Source organism: Bufo bufo, unplaced genomic scaffold (assembly GCF_905171765.1).
Source record: "Bufo bufo unplaced genomic scaffold, aBufBuf1.1, whole genome shotgun sequence".
In the NCBI taxonomy this organism is placed as follows: Eukaryota; Metazoa; Chordata; class Amphibia; order Anura; family Bufonidae; genus Bufo; species Bufo bufo.
Window position 1 is genome coordinate 111385 of NW_024400105.1, and position 19237 is coordinate 130621.

The following is a 19237-nucleotide window of genomic DNA, read 5'->3' on the forward strand; positions in this document are numbered from 1 at the left end:
GCCCAATACACAGTCCGGGAGGCTTCTTTCTCTCACAAACCGGGGAAAACGTTCACGCGCGTCCTACGCACAGAAGTCACACCAGCATGCTTCTTTTCGTGTTTGCTATCTGCATAGCTCCGCCCACACGCGACTTTTGGACACGCCTTTTCTTCGCACGAAATTCCTGGTGCGGTGCCAAAGCACGCCAAGCAGAAAGCATGATAGGAATAGTAGTGAGTGAAAGGAAAAAAAAAAAAAAAAAAAAAGGATAACCATTGTTGATTGTGATGTCACGGCACCATTGTTGAGTGTTCCATCAGGGCCCTTGTGATGTCATCCAATAGCTGACCTTACTTGACCTCTTTGACCTCTTGACCTGACAAGGCTCTTGTGACACGCGCAGTGTTCCGTCCATTGAACAGACAAGGTAGGTCCAGCTGCATAGGAAGTGCTGGGCTACTTTTTAGCCACTAAGTAATCCAGTTCAAAAGATCCACAAGAGGGAGACACAGGCAAACTTTACTCATTTATTGAAGCACTGCAAAAGCTAAATGGTTACATCCAGCCAACTTGATACAAAAAAGGGTCAATTGCCTGCCAGAGACGACTCAGCAACCCTCCGAGGTGTGCACAACAGGCCCAAATCAAACGTGGAGGAGGGGAGGTCCAAACAATTCATTCAGGTGATAAGCCAATTAACCAATCATCAGTCTTAATTGGATCCAGGGTGTGTGTGACGACACTGGGGCTGAATGGGTTGCTTGGTGCTGGAAACAACCGACAGCTGATGCAATTAGGAGATTGACAGACTAGATGCAGGTATTATATGCAAAAAGCAACACTGCACTGACTGGGCAGACAGAGGAGAAGCTGAAGGAGGCACGACACACACAACTTTCCACTTGCTTGGCTGGAAGGATGATGCTTGCAATCCATTTCAATTTCATTCTGTTTTTTCATACTGGATTAGAAGGGGTGCACCGGTCCTGGAGGTACTGCAATACCAGGTCAATGCGTGGAGTGGACAGAGCAAGCTCTTTTTCCATCTCCCTGTTCGAAAAATCCATTTAATATATGGTCCCCAGATAGGGGACGTATCAGATATTAAACTGATAAGAACAGATTTTTTTTTTTTTTTATATTTTTATTAGAAAACTTCAGCGATACAATAATCAAGTAATCATTTTCCACAAATGAATATTCCACATACTACATGCTTTCTTTTCACCACAATTCTTTTTGTCCAACAAATAATACATATATATCTCACTTAGAAATAATTTAACACAATTTTTAACATCAATGCAATCTTTTTTGAACACAAGGATGTTTCTTACTTTCCATAACACATTTTTGGCACAGTTAACTAAGATCCACAAAACTCTTTCTTTTTCTTTTGCAAGATTATTATTCTTCCCATATAGTACAACCTCGTGATCTAAGTGTTTTAGCCCAGAAATGAATTTTAATAAAGGGCCAATGTCTTTCCAAAAGGCTTGTGCATATGCGCAGTTCCAAACTACATGCAATACTGATTCATCGCCACCACAATTTGCTCTTGGACATGTTGCTATTGGACTTATACCTCTCCTATATTGAAAGGATCTAACAGGGAGACATTCATGTGCTATCATCCAGGATAAATCTTTATGTTCATTCAACAAATATGCTTCATTTACCTTTCTCCATATTTGTAAGCACCTATTGGTAGAGAAACTTGAGATAGGACACACTTGCTCATCTCTCCCCAAAATCCCCAACACTTTCCATAGATTTTTTAACACTGAGATATCCAGGCTGGCAAGACCATACATATTAATACACTTCTCCAAGATCATATACTGTTTGGGCGGTATTAATTTCACAGGTGTGGTGAGAGGAATGTGAAGCCATCCTCTTCTCCGAAATACATGGCCAGCTGCATACCTCAAAAAATAAGACCATTTATTATTTAAGGAAATTCCTCTGGTGCACATACAAAAAAACCGAAGATATAAGAATTTTTTTATGTTTGGCACTTGCTTACCACCATGTTTAGCAGATCTATACATAAATTCTCTCTTTAGTTTCTCTGCTTTTGAGCTCCAAATAAATTCAAATAATTTCCTTTGTATTTGTTTACAGACCAAATCATTAGGAGGAAAAACTGCACTTAAAAATAACAGAATAGGAATCAGCACAGATTTAATGATCAGCACTTTACCCTCCAAAGTAAGTTTCCTCATTGACCAGAAGCTTATCTTTTTTTGTACCTTCTCCTTGACTATGTCCCAACTCTCTTTCCCCTCATTGGTTTTGTCAAAGATCACACCTAGTATTTTGATTTTGTCATCTTGTATTTTTAGATTTGGCACTCTAATCTCTTCCCATTTGCCAATACAAAAACATTCACATTTAGACAAATTTAACTTAAAGGCCGAAGCTTCACAAAAAAACTCTGAAACTCTAATTGCTCTTTCCAAAGACCTAGTGTCTTCACAAAAAATCGTAATGTCATCCATGTAGCCACAGGTTTTGAACATAGTACCCTGGCTTCCTGGAACTGGAACACCCCTCACTACTTTATCTTTACGCAAGGAGGCTAGCAATGGTTCGATCGCACATATGAATAATATAGGGGACAATGGGCAACCCTGTTTGACACCGGATTTTAAAAAAACATCGTCTGACAGAGCCCCATTGACTAATATTTTGCTGAAGGAACCTTTATACAGGAGAAGGATTTTTTGAATGAGCAACTCAGGTAGCCCCATTTCTCTCAGAACCATCCACAAGTATGTATGCGATACCCGGTCGAAAGCCTTCTGGAAATCTAGAGACAATATTGCTAAGTTCTGACCTCTATCCTGATGGTACCAAATAATATCCCTGATAGCATTTAAGAGTTCACTCACACTCCGCCCTGGTACACCACACACTTGATCTACATTAATAATTTTATGGAGCACAGGCTTTAAACGGTTAACAATTATTTTTGCTAGAATTTTGTAGTCTGAGTTCAGTAGTGTGATTGGTCTCCAGTTTTCCAGCTTCCCTAGGTCACCTTTTTTTGGAATCAGAGAAACAATCCCACTTCTCCATGACATAGGCAACAAATCACACGAGAAGGCTTCTTTAAAGATCATATATAGGTCTTCTTTAAATATCTCATAAAACACTCTATAGAACTCTATCGGGAGCCCGTCTGAACCCGGCGATTTATTATTTGAAAAACTCTTAATTACAGCAATTACCTCATTTGGCTCCAAATCATTACATAATATTTCTTGGTCAGTTTTCCCTAGTTTATTCTCCAATGCGGCCAACACATCACCTGTAAAGGAGGTATCTATCAGTTTATCATCAAAAAGGTCCTGATAGAAGTTTTTTGCTTTGTTGAGCATACCTTCACTGGATTTTTCACCCTCCAACTCATAAATAGGCGTTTTCATTCCTACAACCTTTTTGAAAAAAAACCTTGTACATTTTTCGTCTTTCTCTATATGTTCTATTTTTGAACTATAGATGATTTCTTTACCTTTTTCATCAATTGTACATTGTATTTTATTCTTTAAGTCAACTATCAGGTCATCAACATCAATACCAGCAGTTTTGAGTTTTAGGTAAGTTTGGAGTTTGGCATTTAAGTTTTTAAACCACTTCTGTTTTTCTCTAGCTTTCTTAACCCCTACTCTGACAAAGAATTTTTTGAACTCAGTTTTACAGTATTCCCACCACTCTAACATTGTGGGGAAGTTTCCCTTATCACCTTGTAGTTTTTTGAAAAGACTAGTGAAATCGGACCTTACCTGACCATCTTCTAAGAGGGAGGTGTTCAGTTTCCAATACCCCTTAGCTTTACATAACCCTGGCAATTTTATACATACAGTGAGCATTTTGTGATCAGAAAGAATATTTGATTCTAGTTTCACATTTTCAAACTGTACAATACTTGAAACGAAAAAGAAATCAATTCTGGACTTGTATAAAGCATTCTCCCAAGTATACCCGGGATCATTACCATGTGCAATTTTCCATACATCCTTCATATCAAAGTCCATGATCAGATCTTTTAACTGCTTCTCCGTCTTGTCATTCCTGGCAGTTAAGCTACCCAATCTTACCTCTCCTGGTAACACACAATTAAAGTCCCCAGCAAAGATCAGAGGTGAAGAACCAGGCAAGTAGCATTGTATTTTACTAAAGAGATCCTCTCTCTCTTCTTTCTCGGGAGAAGCATATATGTTTAGAAGCCTAAACTCTATATTGCCTGTCTTGACATTAAGCAACAATGCTCTACCAGGAACAATGTCAATAAAGGAAACAATTTCATAATTCAGACTTTTGAACAATATCCCGATACCTGAACACTTTCTTTCATTGTCTCCTGACCAGACAGATGGTCCATGAGTCCAGTCAGATCTGAGAGTCGAATAACTCAAATCAAAGTCAATTGCACATTCCTGCAAAAAGAAAATGTCTGTACTAAGGTTAGATAAATAATCAAATAAAGCAGCCCTTTTCTCTGGGCCCTTTAGACTCCTCACATTCAAAGAGGAGATGATCATATCCTGTGTCATCCACTTTCGCTTTCAGAGAGCGATCCAATAATATCAGTAGGTGATTCAAACTGATCAATATTTCTGGGGTCTGACAAAGGTATCTCTTGTCGGGGCAACTGGGAGTCACTCTCATCAGCACTCACCCGACCACTCCTTTTGACTTGTAGCGTTGGTTGTTCCTCTTCCTCACACTGCTTCCTCTTTCGCTGATCCTCCAATTCCATGGCATCCTCTCCTCTCACTTTCAACCTAGAGGCCCCAGCTTCCACAGGGACCCCAGATCGAGCAATAGGAGCCGCTTTCTCCGGAGGCTTTCCAGCAGGAACAGGCTTTGGCGCTGCAGGTATACTGGCCGACTTGGTCGCTGAGCTTTTCCCCACAGGAGCGTCAGTCATCACGCTCTCTGTGGTTGATGTCCCGGCAACCTCCATCTTTTCAGCGTCAGAAGGCTTTTTTGCCCCCCCTGATACCACATTTGCCCAGGAGCGCTTAGGACAAGACTTAAAGGTATGGCCTTTGTCTTTGCATAAATTACAGAGGATTTCCCCCTGTTGGCTGCATTTTCGGCAAGCTGGACTCTCATTACAAGAGTCTTGTGTGTGCCCATAGGATTCACATTTCCTGCAATAATAGGGGATCCCAGGATACACCAGGAATCCACATTTTCGCCCAATATGAAAGTTAGCAGGAGGGCGGCGTAAGCCACCAACACAAGAGGTATCTTCTGTGAAGGTAACAAGAAATCTATACTTGCCAGTCCATAGGCCCATATTATTCATCACTTTACGTGCTTGTTTAACACTCTTGCAATATTGCATCAAAAACAGTCCAATATCAGACTCAGCCACGTGGGGGTCATACATGGTAACCACCACTGGGACATCTTCAGCAGAGTAAAGAAAAGCAAAGTGCAAACCTTGTAAGTCCTCCTTATCACCATAGGCACGTACCATCTCAACAACTTGGTCGCAGGCACCAGATGACTCCAGAGTAAGGTAAAAAAGTCCAGGACGGGGGTCTTTCAGGCATAGTATATCCTCCCGCTGAATCCTCAGAGCTGCAAACATGACCTTGTTAACGAAGAACTCCAGATCCACGATTCTTTTCTTTTCCTCTGCAACTTCAATGCGGAACGTATTCTTAACACGAGTCTCTCCCGGCTCAGCAAACCGTAGAGTCGCCCTTTCGGTCGTCATATTGATCGCCTTCTTTCCAGAACTCCCAACTGCGTCCGGTCAAGCCAGATATCGCAGCCAAAAGGCCGAGAAGCGATAACCTGAAAAGGGTTCGCAGTACAGGCCGATGGTCCCCAATGCAGAGCACTAATGAAGGCAATAGACTACTGTCCCCAGCCCAATACACAGTCCGGGAGGCTTCTTTCTCTCACAAACCGGGGAAAACGTTCACGCGCGTCCTACGCACAGAAGTCACACCAGCATGCTTCTTTTCGTGTTTGCTATCTGCATAGCTCCGCCCACACGCGACTTTTGGACACGCCTTTTCTTCGCACGAAATTCCTGGTGCGGTGCCAAAGCACGCCAAGCAGAAAGCATGATAGGAATAGTAGTGAGTGAAAGGAAAAAAAAAAAAAAAAAAAAAAGGATAACCATTGTTGATTGTGATGTCACGGCACCATTGTTGAGTGTTCCATCAGGGCCCTTGTGATGTCATCCAATAGCTGACCTTACTTGACCTCTTTGACCTCTTGACCTGACAAGGCTCTTGTGACACGCGCAGTGTTCCGTCCATTGAACAGACAAGGTAGGTCCAGCTGCATAGGAAGTGCTGGGCTACTTTTTAGCCACTAAGTAATCCAGTTCAAAAGATCCACAAGAGGGAGACACAGGCAAACTTTACTCATTTATTGAAGCACTGCAAAAGCTAAATGGTTACATCCAGCCAACTTGATACAAAAAAGGGTCAATTGCCTGCCAGAGACGACTCAGCAACCCTCCGAGGTGTGCACAACAGGCCCAAATCAAACGTGGAGGAGGGGAGGTCCAAACAATTCATTCAGGTGATAAGCCAATTAACCAATCATCAGTCTTAATTGGATCCAGGGTGTGTGTGACGACACTGGGGCTGAATGGGTTGCTTGGTGCTGGAAACAACCGACAGCTGATGCAATTAGGAGATTGACAGACTAGATGCAGGTATTATATGCAAAAAGCAACACTGCACTGACTGGGCAGACAGAGGAGAAGCTGAAGGAGGCACGACACACACAACTTTCCACTTGCTTGGCTGGAAGGATGATGCTTGCAATCCATTTCAATTTCATTCTGTTTTTTCATACTGGATTAGAAGGGGTGCACCGGTCCTGGAGGTACTGCAATACCAGGTCAATGCGTGGAGTGGACAGAGCAAGCTCTTTTTCCATCTCCCTGTTCGAAAAATCCATTTAATATATGGTCCCCAGATAGGGGACGTATCAGATATTAAACTGATAAGAACAGATTTTTTTTTTTTTTTTTTTTTTTTTTTTTTTTTTTTTTTTTTTTTTTTTTTTTTTTTTTTTTTTTTTTATCTTTTTCTTTCACTCAGATTCTTTTATCTTAAATTTTGGATCTCATATCTTAAGAATAAAAAATCATCATCGTGAAAACATCTTTTGTCTTTCACCAAAAAATACATACAACATGAAACTATTTATAAAGTAAGTATATTCCAGTTTTTTTGTTTCCATATTCTTTCTGCTTCCTCTTCTCCTAAATCTTTTTTATCTTTCCAAAAATACGTATATAAATAATTTAGACTTAGTTTGATACATCTTTCTACTGACAAATCATCTCTTCTAAACAACAAAATATTCCTACACTTCCACAGGGCTAGCTTAACACAGGATATAATAAACCAAACCACTCTAAAATCTTCCTTTTTAACTCCTATGCCATAAAATACTATCTTATACTCTAAAAGACTTAAGGTGCTTACTGCTTTTATCAAATGACTTATTTTTCTCCACACTTTTTTTGCAAAGTCACAATTCCAGAAAACATGTATTGGTGTTTCACAATCATAGCACCTATCTCTAGGACATTTTTCACATCTTACTAACCCTCGTCTATGTTGAAACTCTCTTGTTAATAAACAATCTTTTATTATACACCATGTTAGATCACTTTGTTCATTTTGTACACCAGGAATGTTAATATTTTTCCAAATATCACTAACTGTTTTATATGAGAAAGAACTAACAGGACTCATTTCAACTCTTTCCTTTAAAACTGCCAAAATCTTCCTATGATTTGTTAAAATACTAACATCCAAACAGGAAATCTTAAATTCTCTCAAAGTTGACTCTAAAACCATATAATGTTCTGTTGGTAAAAATCTATAAGGCCTACTCAGTTCCAACTTTAACCATTTGTATTTTCTAATATAAAATCCCAAGTTATAAATAAGAAAAGACTTAACTTTTGATTCTGGACCCAAAACAGTACTAACACAATATGCAAGATATTTCATCAACACAAACTTTCTAATGTCAGGGAAATTTTTCCCACCCTTTTCCTTAGGTTTATACAATTCTTCTCTTTTAATCCGTTCCATTTTTGACCCCCAAACAAAGTTGAAGCATTCCTTAATAATTTTCCTCATCATCCTAAACGGTGGGATAAAAATTGCTGCCATATATCCAATCATGGGGAGTAGCACTTGTCTAATAATTAAAATTTTTCCTTCTAACGTTAAAACCCTCAATTTCCAAAAACTAATCTTTTTTTTAACTCTTTCGAGCAAGGATTCCCAATTCTTCACATTCCCACAATTTTCTGAAAAAAATACACCTAAAATTTTCAACTCCGATACCTTCTTTAAATCACAATTCACCTCCACATTAAAACCCCTAGTAGCTAAAAGACCTGATTTATCCAAATTAATTTTAAAACCGGAAGCTTCACAAAACCACTCAATAATTCTAAGTACTCTATTTAAGCTTCTCTGGTCCCTAATAACCACAGTAATATCATCCATATACGCAACGACCTTAACTTGTTCCTTACTACTTCCAGGAATAAAAAAACCATTTACCACTTTATCTTTTCGGATAACATTCAAAAGGGGTTCAATAGCGCAAATAAATAAAATTGGAGATAAGGGGCATCCCTGTTTTACACCACTTTTAAGAGCAATTTTTCCAGATAAAAAACCATTAATAGACACTTTGCTAAAACAATTCCCATATAATAATTTAATATATCTAATCAACTTCTCCGGACAACCCATTTTCTTTAAAACTTCTAATAAAAACTCATGTGCAACCCGATCATATGCCTTCTCGAAATCTAAGGACATAAGAGCCAAACTTTGATTTCTATCATTCATATCCCAAATAATATCTCTTAATAAAATCAACGAATCACTAATTTTTCTCAAAGGCACCGCACAAGATTGATCTACATCTATAACAGTTTTTATTACACCCTTTAACCTATTTGCTAAAACTTTTGCATAAACCTTATAATCGGTGTTTAACAACGTTATGGGTCTCCAATTTTTTAAAAGATGTTTTTCTCCTTTTTTATGTAATAAAACAATCAAACCCTCCTCCCAGGACCTCGGGACCTTCAAACGGTTTTCTATATACTTAAAAATACCCAAAAATTCCTCTGAGATTACCTCCCAAAAAATTTTGTAAAATTCTATTGGTAATCCATCTAGGCCCGGTGTTTTCAAGTTTTGAAAGCTCTTAATCGCATTTTCAATCTCATCTTTTGTAAAATCTTTTTCCAAACTCTCTTTATCTATTCTATTAAAATTTTTATCCAACTCTTCTAAAAAATAATTTTTCAAGGACTCATCAATTTTTTTGACAGAGAATAAATTTTCATAAAAATCCTTTGCCTTCTCTAACTTTCCTTCTAAACTTATTTCTCCTTCTAAAGCTTCAATAAAATGTTTTTTATTCGTTATTTTTTTAAAAAAATACTTAGAACACTTTTCATCTTGCTCTAGGACTTTCACCCTTGCATTAAATATAATTTCATTCCCTTTATCATTAAGAATCTTTTTAACTTGTTTTTTCAACTCTTCTATTTCATCCTCAACCTCTATACCATTTTTCCTTAGCAAAAACATACATTGAAGTTTCGCATTTAGATTAGAATATAATCGCTTTTTAACCATCGCCTTTCTTTTTCCAACCTTTACAAAGAAACTTTTTATTTGCTCTTTTGCGAAGTCCCACCATTCTGATATATCATTAAAACAACTCTTGCTTACTTTTAATTTATTATAAAAAGACTTAAACTGCTCTCTTATCATTTCATCTTCCAAAAGCGATACATTCAAACTCCAGTGTGTTGCTCTTTTATTCTCTATACCACCTAAAACCAAGTTACTTATTATTAATTTATGATCTGAAAAACAATTTACTTCTGTTTTAAAACTCGGATCCCTAAAATGCTCAGATATAAAAAAATAATCTATCCTGGATTTACACCTCCTATTACTCCAAGTTATTTCATCTTCACTCTTTTTTCCACATACCTCCCATACGTCTTTTAGATTCTTTGAATTTATGAAGCCTTTCCAATTAGAAGCCGAACTATCCTTTTTATTTCCTACCGAGCAATTGAAATCACCCCCTATAATAATCGGTTGACTTCCGGTTATAAACAGTTGTACAATATCGAATAGCTCATTTCTTTTCTGTTTTTCTGTATGCGCATACACACAAAAACACTTTAATTTTTTATCTCCTTTCTCCACTTCTACCATCAAAATTCTACCTGGATAGATTTCTTCCGAATTTATAATATCCCATTCGCCACTACACAAAAACCCAACTCCATCACTTTTTAACTCATTTCCACCTGAAAAAACTGCTTTCCCTTTCCAAAATTTCTTAAAATAATCATAATTCATTCTTTTTTCTATATTACATTCCTGTAAAAAAATGAAATCAAAACATTCGTTATTTAAATAATCATAAAACGCTACTCTTTTCCTTGGGTTCTTAAACCCCTGAATATTCAGGGACATACACTTTATCATCTTTTTACATTCAACATAGGGCTAACTCCCCCGCCCTCGTCGGTAACAGATTCAAACTCCTCAATTTTCAAATTTTCAGAATCACATGAACTAACAGGCGATAACACATCAAACGCTTCCCTCTCCACTGCTCTTTTTTTCTCATCACCTCTATTTTTTTCCCCCTCATCTACACCTTCATCTTCTCGCACACCTCTTTTTAAGCTCTTTACTTGTATCTCCATATGTTCTTGGCCACAAGGCACTCCACTTTGACCTGCTATACTTTGCAGGGACTCCATGACACATTTTACTTCAGCCTCTACTGTCATTGAAACAAGATCTTCCGTTCCTTGACCATCCACCACTCCTTGAGGCACATCCACTCCTCTCTCTTCTGTATCTCTTCTTTCCCCTTGGGGTTGTTCATTTATTAGACCCCCACTTTGTTGTAGATCTCTAATCTGCCGCAACACCTCAACATGTTGCTGACCATCAGTTTGTTGATGTTCTTCCCTCTGATGTTGATCTTCATTCTGTTGACTTCCATCACTCTGCTGTTGTTCTCCATTCTGTTGTTGATCTTCACTTTTTTTTGGACACTCGGTTTCCTGATGGTTAGTTCCTGGACATTCGGAACACCTTTTACAGGCAACCTCCTCGTGCCCATATCTTCTACACGCCCTACAATATTTGGGCATCCCGGTAAAGAACAGATAGCCTCTACACCGATTAATGAACACAATCGGAGGAGGCCTACAGACTCCACCAAATTCACATGGGTCTTTCTTAAAGATTACATTATAAATCCTTTTTCCGTTCCATACTCCGAAATCTGTGTACCCCAATTTCTTTAGGGTCACTTTTTCGCAGAACCTGTATAGATAGGACTCCACTTCTTGGTCCGTAATAAACGGACTATACATTTGGATAGTCAAAATCCTGGATTGGAATTGAAATAATGGGGAGACTTTTATCCCCTTTAGAGCCTGATTCCCTTTATTTGTAACATAAAGGGCAAAGGCTTTTTCACAAAGAAAACCTGAATCCAAGGTCACATCATAGATGCCTCTTGAATAAAAACTTTGAACACAAAAAAAATCTTCTTTTTTAATATCCAGGATGGGACATAAAATTTCCCGATAAATAAAAGATAAATCCTTTACCTGTCGCACAGCCGGATCAACAAAAAAACGAAGAGTATCCTTCAAAGCGAAGTCCTCTGAAAAAAAATCCGGACGATCATCATTTTGCCTTTGGTTCCTCCTTACAAATGCCATCTTCAAAATCTTTCTCCTTTTTTCCAAAAAAGTAAACCCTCAGCGAGGATTTCGATCACTCCCAGTCCGCCAAAAAGTCCCGAATCCACGTCCTGAAACAGCAGCACTCTTCCAATAGCGAATCCCGAACCTCCAGCTGAAGGAATCACAGTATCCGTCCACTCCCAATAGCAGCAAGTCAATACAGACAAGGCCAAGAGCACGACTTCCTCTGCAATACCTGCCTCCTGACTCTCAACCACACTTGATCGAAAGCCAAAAGGCCGAGAAGCGATAACCTGAAAAGGGTTCGCAGTACAGGCCGATGGTCCCCAATGCAGAGCACTAATGAAGGCAATAGACTACTGTCCCCAGCCCAATACACAGTCCGGGAGGCTTCTTTCTCTCACAAACCGGGGAAAACGTTCACGCGCGTCCTACGCACAGAAGTCACACCAGCATGCTTCTTTTCGTGTTTGCTATCTGCATAGCTCCGCCCACACGCGACTTTTGGACACGCCTTTTCTTCGCACGAAATTCCTGGTGCGGTGCCAAAGCACGCCAAGCAGAAAGCATGATAGGAATAGTAGTGAGTGAAAGGAAAAAAAAAAAAAAAAAAAAAAGGATAACCATTGTTGATTGTGATGTCACGGCACCATTGTTGAGTGTTCCATCAGGGCCCTTGTGATGTCATCCAATAGCTGACCTTACTTGACCTCTTTGACCTCTTGACCTGACAAGGCTCTTGTGACACGCGCAGTGTTCCGTCCATTGAACAGACAAGGTAGGTCCAGCTGCATAGGAAGTGCTGGGCTACTTTTTAGCCACTAAGTAATCCAGTTCAAAAGATCCACAAGAGGGAGACACAGGCAAACTTTACTCATTTATTGAAGCACTGCAAAAGCTAAATGGTTACATCCAGCCAACTTGATACAAAAAAGGGTCAATTGCCTGCCAGAGACGACTCAGCAACCCTCCGAGGTGTGCACAACAGGCCCAAATCAAACGTGGAGGAGGGGAGGTCCAAACAATTCATTCAGGTGATAAGCCAATTAACCAATCATCAGTCTTAATTGGATCCAGGGTGTGTGTGACGACACTGGGGCTGAATGGGTTGCTTGGTGCTGGAAACAACCGACAGCTGATGCAATTAGGAGATTGACAGACTAGATGCAGGTATTATATGCAAAAAGCAACACTGCACTGACTGGGCAGACAGAGGAGAAGCTGAAGGAGGCACGACACACACAACTTTCCACTTGCTTGGCTGGAAGGATGATGCTTGCAATCCATTTCAATTTCATTCTGTTTTTTCATACTGGATTAGAAGGGGTGCACCGGTCCTGGAGGTACTGCAATACCAGGTCAATGCGTGGAGTGGACAGAGCAAGCTCTTTTTCCATCTCCCTGTTCGAAAAATCCATTTAATATATGGTCCCCAGATAGGGGACGTATCAGATATTAAACTGATAAGAACAGATTTTTTTTTTTTTTTTTTTTTTTAGTTGGCACCCCCAAACGGGGACGTCATAATTTTTATTAAAACATATTTACATAAAAATACAAATTAACGTTTTTTTTTAAACAAACAAACAAAACATATCAACTCAAAACCAATCTGGGTTAGCACCATCTTTCCATGCATAATATGACATAAGCAACAAACTACGTCTATCAAACTCCGTATTTTCTGTAACTATATCTGGAATTTTTATTTGATCATATGGATGAACCTTAGCACGCTGAAAAAATCTCACTTTGTCAGCTATTATAGATTTCCTAACATATGCAAATAAGGCCTGTAATTTGACCCCCGATTTCTGTGCACTTTCTATTTCTGACCATACTCTCTGACTATGTACTTCCTCCTCTGAACCTCTCTCAAAAGGATTTTTAGGTTTTTCCACCACTTTCATACTTTCTGATTTTTCCTTTTCTACTGTATCCATTTTTCCTCCTGACTCCTTTCTTGCTCTTACCTCTATCTTATTCTCTTTAACTGTCCTTCTTATTTTTGACTCCTCAGCAGCTTCTGTCTCCTCCACTCCTTTGCGCTTTCCCCTCACCTCTCCACCTCCCTCCCCCTTTTTCTTTTGGGGGCAAGAAGCGTGGACGTGACCAATTTTACCACATAAATAGCATTTCTTTTTTTCTTTACAATTTTCATAACTATGACCTATACATTGACAGTTAGCACAATATTGTTCAGTACAATCATCTTTTATGTGTCCATATTGCTTGCAATTACGACAAAAATCAGTCATGCCATTAAAAAATAAATCACCATTAATTTTTCCAATTTTAAATCTCCCAGGTGGGAAGATTAATTCCCCTTCCTCCTTTTCATGCAACAAAACTTCAAATTTCCACTTCATAGTCCATATACCAAATTGGTTATACACTTTACCCATTGGGATAACTTTATCACAATACCTTAATAAAAAGGAAATAATATCTTCTTGTAACACGTAAGGACTATACATAAGTACTGTTACCAGTCTCTTTTTCCTCGGAAAATGCGGTAATACCGCCACGCCCTCCAAGATTGGGCTTAACTTGCAAAGTTCAAGTTTCTTGAGTACTCCGGTACAAACTTCTTCCGTAATGAGGATCACATCATAAGACCCTCTTTTATGAAAGTCCAATATAGCCAAAATCAGCTCCTTTCGGATGCCAAACAGTCCCACCAAGATATCCTCAACAAGGAAAGTAAGTCCTTTCTCCTTTTTCTGTGAGTCTTGTAGCAGGAAACGGATTCCATTTCTTATCCGCTGGTACGTAGGCACTTCTCCCGGACCAAAGCTGTCATCATCAGGATCAGGAACTCCTCCTCCGTCTGGATTCGGGACCTCCATCTCCATCTCCAATGGTACGCCAGGCAAAACCGGAACTGACACAGTGCCCTTCACCCACTACCGAGGCAGCAGGCAGGTAAGGTGATCGCTCCTCGTTGCCCAGGGACTAAGCCGACTGCCCAATAGCAGCAGGGGGGTGAAGTCCGAGCTATGAACTCAGACGATCCCCCCAGGCCGAGCAGCCGGGTACCCCAGGCACCTTCTGACCAAGACCCAATGTATCCCTACACTTGATCTTAGCCAAAAGGCCGAGAAGCGATAACCTGAAAAGGGTTCGCAGTACAGGCCGATGGTCCCCAATGCAGAGCACTAATGAAGGCAATAGACTACTGTCCCCAGCCCAATACACAGTCCGGGAGGCTTCTTTCTCTCACAAACCGGGGAAAACGTTCACGCGCGTCCTACGCACAGAAGTCACACCAGCATGCTTCTTTTCGTGTTTGCTATCTGCATAGCTCCGCCCACACGCGACTTTTGGACACGCCTTTTCTTCGCACGAAATTCCTGGTGCGGTGCCAAAGCACGCCAAGCAGAAAGAATGATAGGAATAGTAGTGAGTGAAAGGAAAAAAAAAAAAAAAAAAAAAGGATAACCATTGTTGATTGTGATGTCACGGCACCATTGTTGAGTGTTCCATCAGGGCCCTTGTGATGTCATCCAATAGCTGACCTTACTTGACCTCTTTGACCTCTTGACCTGACAAGGCTCTTGTGACACGCGCAGTGTTCCGTCCATTGAACAGACAAGGTAGGTCCAGCTGCATAGGAAGTGCTGGGCTACTTTTTAGCCACTAAGTAATCCAGTTCAAAAGATCCACAAGAGGGAGACACAGGCAAACTTTACTCATTTATTGAAGCACTGCAAAAGCTAAATGGTTACATCCAGCCAACTTGATACAAAAAAGGGTCAATTGCCTGCCAGAGACGACTCAGCAACCCTCCGAGGTGTGCACAACAGGCCCAAATCAAACGTGGAGGAGGGGAGGTCCAAACAATTCATTCAGGTGATAAGCCAATTAACCAATCATCAGTCTTAATTGGATCCAGGGTGTGTGTGACGACACTGGGGCTGAATGGGTTGCTTGGTGCTGGAAACAACCGACAGCTGATGCAATTAGGAGATTGACAGACTAGATGCAGGTATTATATGCAAAAAGCAACACTGCACTGACTGGGCAGACAGAGGAGAAGCTGAAGGAGGCACGACACACACAACTTTCCACTTGCTTGGCTGGAAGGATGATGCTTGCAATCCATTTCAATTTCATTCTGTTTTTTCATACTGGATTAGAAGGGGTGCACCGGTCCTGGAGGTACTGCAATACCAGGTCAATGCGTGGAGTGGACAGAGCAAGCTCTTTTTCCATCTCCCTGTTCGAAAAATCCATTTAATATATGGTCCCCAGATAGGGGACGTATCAGATATTAAACTGATAAGAACAGATACTACACTTGATCTTAGCCAAAAGGCCGAGAAGCGATAACCTGAAAAGGGTTCGCAGTACAGGCCGATGGTCCCCAATGCAGAGCACTAATGAAGGCAATAGACTACTGTCCCCAGCCCAATACACAGTCCGGGAGGCTTCTTTCTCTCACAAACCGGGGAAAACGTTCACGCGCGTCCTACGCACAGAAGTCACACCAGCATGCTTCTTTTCGTGTTTGCTATCTGCATAGCTCCGCCCACACGCGACTTTTGGACACGCCTTTTCTTCGCACGAAATTCCTGGTGCGGTGCCAAAGCACGCCAAGCAGAAAGCATGATAGGAATAGTAGTGAGTGAAAGGAAAAAAAAAAAAAAAAAAAAAGGATAACCATTGTTGATTGTGATGTCACGGCACCATTGTTGAGTGTTCCATCAGGGCCCTTGTGATGTCATCCAATAGCTGACCTTACTTGACCTCTTTGACCTCTTGACCTGACAAGGCTCTTGTGACACGCGCAGTGTTCCGTCCATTGAACAGACAAGGTAGGTCCAGCTGCATAGGAAGTGCTGGGCTACTTTTTAGCCACTAAGTAATCCAGTTCAAAAGATCCACAAGAGGGAGACACAGGCAAACTTTACTCATTTATTGAAGCACTGCAAAAGCTAAATGGTTACATCCAGCCAACTTGATACAAAAAAGGGTCAATTGCCTGCCAGAGACGACTCAGCAACCCTCCGAGGTGTGCACAACAGGCCCAAATCAAACGTGGAGGAGGGGAGGTCCAAACAATTCATTCAGGTGATAAGCCAATTAACCAATCATCAGTCTTAATTGGATCCAGGGTGTGTGTGACGACACTGGGGCTGAATGGGTTGCTTGGTGCTGGAAACAACCGACAGCTGATGCAATTAGGAGATTGACAGACTAGATGCAGGTATTATATGCAAAAAGCAACACTGCACTGACTGGGCAGACAGAGGAGAAGCTGAAGGAGGCACGACACACACAACTTTCCACTTGCTTGGCTGGAAGGATGATGCTTGCAATCCATTTCAATTTCATTCTGTTTTTTCATACTGGATTAGAAGGGGTGCACCGGTCCTGGAGGTACTGCAATACCAGGTCAATGCGTGGAGTGGACAGAGCAAGCTCTTTTTCCATCTCCCTGTTCGAAAAATCCATTTAATATATGGTCCCCAGATAGGGGACGTATCAGATATTAAACTGATAAGAACAGATTTTTTTTTTTAGTTGATGCGTCAGAAGACGCGGCATAATTGTACTAGACACTTTTTATGCCCCACGCCTCATCATCCATACCAACTTTCTTTTTTAATTTTTATTTATATTTCTTATTTTCTAAAAAAATAATATTAACAAACATGACAAACATATAACAACAAAAGAAACACAAATTTTCCCATTCTTTTCAGCCTGGTCTTAGACCCCCCTTCCAGGCATAATATGCCATTAACCTTAACACATTCCTATGCAAAATCATATCTGCACTTATATTTTCTGGTACTCCCCCTTGATGACACTGAGGGACCTTATAATACTCAAAAAACTTGACTCTTTGTTCTCCTAATAGCTTCCTTACTTTACTAAACAAGCATCCCAGATCAATGCCTGTTTTTGTAAGTTCTTCTATTTCTTTTCCTACTTCTCCACTCCCGGTTTCGTATTGAAACCCAGTTTTCCCTTTCTCTTCTTTTCTCCCTTCTTTTTCCTCTTTTTCTCCTTTTCTCACTTCTTTCCTCACTTCTTTTTTCTCTCTCACCTCTATTTTCTTTTCTTCTCTCTCACTTTCCTTCACCACTCTCCTAATACCACCTTGGCTTTCCTCTTTTCTCTGTTTACTCTCTTCTCTTCTCTTTCTTTTTGTTTCTTCTCCTTTCCTCTTTGGACAGGACAAGTAAACATGACCGTTTTCACCGCATAAATTACATTTCTTTTCTTTTTTGCAATTCGCTGCTAAGTGACCAAACTCCTCACATCTCAAACACCACTGGTTAGTACAAGTATCTTTTTCATGACCGTATCTTTTACAATTTTTACAGAATTCCTGCATTCCGTTAAAGAAAAGGTCACCGTTTACACTCCCAAGTTTAAATCTACTTGGTGGAAACACAACTTCTCCTTCAGAACTCTCTTTAAATTTTACAAAAAATTTCCACTTTGTGGACCAGATCCCATACTTATTGTAGATTTTACCACTACAATCAACTTTGTCACAAAACCTCAGTAAGAAAGTCACAATGTCTTCTTCAGCCACGTATGGGCTGTACATTCTCACAGTCAAAACTCTCTCCCTTCTGGGAAAGTGCAATATCACCTTGACTCCATTCATAACCGGACTCAATCTGAAATGTTCCAGTCTTTTTGCCACAACTGCACATATATCTTCTGTAGCGAAGATGACATCAAACATCCCACGCCTTGGGAATTCAAGCATGGATAATATCATGTCTTTCCGTACCTCTATAAGGCCAAACAGAATTTCTTCCACCAAAAATACGAGTCCTTTCTCCTTCTTCTTGGTATCCAATAACAGGAACCGAACGCCATTCTTGAGCCTTTCAAATGACGGAACTTCGTCCAACACAGGATCCTGGATCTCCATTTCCGGCGATTCTTCCATCCAGCAAGCGAAGACCACGTTCCAGGGACTGGTAGCGCCCTACCACCGAAGTAGCAGGCAGGTGATCGCTCCTCGTTGCCCAGGGACTAAGCCGCTCCCCAATAGCAGCAAGGAGGCAGGACCGAACTTTTCAGCGCGGCCCCAACCTCCAAGGCAGAGGAGACGGGTACCCCAGGCACCTTCTGACTAAGACCGATGTATCCCTACACTTGATCTTAGCCAAAAGGCCGAGAAGCGATAACCTGAAAAGGGTTCGCAGTACAGGCCGATGGTCCCCAATGCAGAGCACTAATGAAGGCAATAGACTACTGTCCCCAGCCCAATACACAGTCCGGGAGGCTTCTTTCTCTCACAAACCGGGGAAAACGTTCACGCGCGTCCTACGCACAGAAGTCACACCAGCATGCTTCTTTTCGTGTTTGCTATCTGCATAGCTCCGCCCACACGCGACTTTTGGACACGCCTTTTCTTCGCACGAAATTCCTGGTGCGGTGCCAAAGCACGCCAAGCAGAAAGCATGATAGGAATAGTAGTGAGTGAAAGGAAAAAAAAAAAAA

At 40.6% G+C, this 19237-nt stretch overlaps 4 non-coding genes and 1 pseudogene across 4 annotated transcripts; all 5 read right to left on the minus strand.

Moving 5' to 3' along the window:
• Positions 1 to 952: 952 nt before the first annotated feature.
• On the minus strand, positions 953 to 1142 carry LOC120983556. The gene has a single exon (XR_005775124.1). It is a non-coding gene; the product is annotated as a U2 spliceosomal RNA (small nuclear RNA).
• Positions 1143 to 6827: 5685 nt separating this feature from the next.
• Positions 6828 to 6998, minus strand: LOC120983567 (annotated as a pseudogene).
• Positions 6999 to 13085: 6087 nt separating this feature from the next.
• LOC120983557 lies at positions 13086 to 13283 on the minus strand. Its single transcript, XR_005775125.1, has one exon. It is a non-coding gene; the product is annotated as a U2 spliceosomal RNA (small nuclear RNA).
• A 2620-nt stretch (positions 13284 to 15903) lies between these two features.
• On the minus strand, positions 15904 to 16094 carry LOC120983565. The gene has a single exon (XR_005775127.1). It is a non-coding gene; the product is annotated as a U2 spliceosomal RNA (small nuclear RNA).
• Positions 16095 to 17124: 1030 nt separating this feature from the next.
• Positions 17125 to 17320, minus strand: LOC120983532. Its single transcript, XR_005775107.1, has one exon. It is a non-coding gene; the product is annotated as a U2 spliceosomal RNA (small nuclear RNA).
• Between the last annotated feature and the right edge of the window lie 1917 nt (positions 17321 to 19237).